General features: G+C 43.1%; 1 pseudogene; it reads left to right on the forward strand.

Moving 5' to 3' along the window:
• The first annotated feature begins 244 nt into the window (after positions 1–244).
• Positions 245–1576, forward strand: LOC149568604 (aspartic proteinase nepenthesin-2 pseudogene; annotated as a pseudogene).
• The last annotated feature ends 952 nt before the right edge of the window (positions 1577–2528 follow it).

The following is a 2528-nucleotide window of genomic DNA, read 5'->3' on the forward strand; positions in this document are numbered from 1 at the left end:
ACGGTCACAGATAGAGAAAGCGGAATTAAATAAACTCATCCAATCAAGCGCATCTAAATAAGAGAATCGGTCCTGTTATTGGGACAAGTGGGGGAATATGTTGAGAGGAGAGTCAAAAACCAGTTTCAATTTCAGTAACGACCGAATTTGATTTAAGGCTCTTCCTCGCTCTCTATATAAACACCATATGGAGTGGTGTTGATGAGAGCAGAAAACGTTTTGCAGATTTAGAAAAGACAGAGAAATGGGGTACTGTTCAAAGGTGTTGGGTTTTGTGGTCTTGATATGCTTGGCTATTCCAATGATATCATGTTCTTCGGACAGACTATTTAGTGCTTGGCCCAAGTCCAGCAGCGATGAGAATGTCAAAGTAAGGGTGAACATGACGCGCAGATCAGAGGGAGAGTTGAGCTTCGCTGCGCGAATTCGTTCGGCTGTGGATCGAAGTAAGGGAAGAATGAAGAAGATAGAGGCGCACATAAGAGGTGAATTGGACGCTGAAACGCCGGTTCAAGTCGGGGATGGAGAATTTCTGATGAGCGTTGGTGTGGGAACGCCGTCTGTGAGCTTTGAGGCGATTGTGGACACGGGGAGTGATCTGATTTGGACTCAGTGCAAGCCTTGCCAGGAGTGCTTCTCTCAGCCCACGCCAATATTCGACCCCTCCAAGTCCTCCACTTTCTCCACAATTCCCTGCGGCGATTCTCTTTGTGACGCATTGGGGAGTACACAGACGGGATGCAGTCCAGATTGTACCTTTATGTATCAGTACGGCGATGGCTCCTTCACCAGCGGTGACCTGGCTTCGGAGACACTGTCAATTGGGAGCAGCAAGGTTAAAGGCGTTGCATTTGGATGCGGGCATGACAACGAAGGGCAGGGATTCTCTCAGGGCGGCGGTCTCGTGGGACTGGGAAGAGGTGGTCTCTCTCTCATCTCACAGCTCGGTTCCAAAGCAGAGAACATGTTCTCCTACTGTCTCTTGTCCATCGCCGACTCTTCTTCGCAGACCAGCCCTCTCTTTTTCGGGGAGGGCGCTTCCTTGAGCGGAGGCAAGACTTTGTCGCTCATTAAGAGCAGCGTCATTCCCACTTTCTGGTACATCCCTGTCACAGGGATCACCCTCAATGGTAAGGCCGTAGATATTCCTCCCGGAACTTTTGATCTGCAGCCGGACGGCAGCGGAGGTATGATCATCGATTCCGGAACCACAGTGACCATTCTGGACGAGGCTGCCTACTCTCCTCTCAAGACAGCCATCCAGTCCGCCATTCACCTCGCTCCTGTAGACGGCTCTTCCACAGGCTTGGATCTCTGCTACGGGACATCGTCCACTAAGGACCTCGCCCTGCCGACCCTCACCTTCAACTTCAAGGGCGCCGTGGATTACGAGCTCCCAGCGGACAACTTCTTCATTCAGGTGTCTCAAGACCTTTCCTGCCTCGCAATGTTGGGCGTGCCCTCGGGGAACATTCCTTCCATCTTCGGCAACATACAGCAGCAAAATTTCCACATCCTCTACAACGACGCTCACAACACGCTCTCTTTCAAGCCCACCAAGTGCGACTCTCTCTGAGCATTCGTTATCCTCCTCCTCTTCTCTGTCTCTTTCCCTCTCTCTCTCATTTTAATTCAACTTGGAATGCTTCTTGCGCTTTCGTTATCCTCTCCCCTTTGCTCTGTTTCCGAGTTTCCCTGTTACTCTTCTGCACCGTCGGTTGTTTTCATTCATTTCCGAATGTAATAAGTGATCCTGTCTCCCATGTAATTATAAATCTTTATAATTTAACTTGGTTTTTTTTTCACTAAATATTCAAACACATACATATGGATATGTATATACACAAACACATACATATAGATATGTATATACACATACATATACTGTTGGAAATACAAATGGGAAATGTATACTTCTGAGGGGGTGAATTAGAAGTACTAATCTCTAACCAATAAAACTTTTAACTTTAAAATAATGCATGCATAAACATATTGAATTACAATGTAAAGTAAATTATGAATTTTTAGCATATTTTTGTTCCTGTGGGATATCAAATTACTAATAGTTATACACTAATTCCTTTTGAGCTATGTAGTAACCAGCACAACAACATGACAGTCTCAACCTCATTATCCTATGGATAGATCTAATCAAATGTAATCAAATTTTCAAGATATTGAATTTATTCATTTGGTTTGAGAAGGTATTATCTTTTGACATTTTTTAAATCAATTTATTTTTTCATGAATAATATGTTTTTTGATACAAAGGCCATTTCGTACAAGTTTCATGAATGATTCCATAATAATTTCTTAAGTTTTCCTATTGGAAAATTAGATAAACAGGTAATATTATAGCCACCTTCTTATGATCTTGTTTGTATTAAACTTTATCCAGCACACTTACATTTATTATTGAGAACTTTTTCTAGAATTATGGAGTTAATAAGTAGGAGATAATTTCCACAAGTCAAATTGTGATATTGCTATCAGGATTTAACTGTATGATTTTGAATCAAACTCATTGA

The sequence above is a fragment of the Cupressus sempervirens genome, chromosome 3 (assembly GCF_028749045.1).
Source record: "Cupressus sempervirens isolate cs-2001-9-10 chromosome 3, ASM2874904v1, whole genome shotgun sequence".
Lineage (NCBI taxonomy): Eukaryota > Viridiplantae > Streptophyta > Pinopsida > Cupressales > Cupressaceae > Cupressus > Cupressus sempervirens.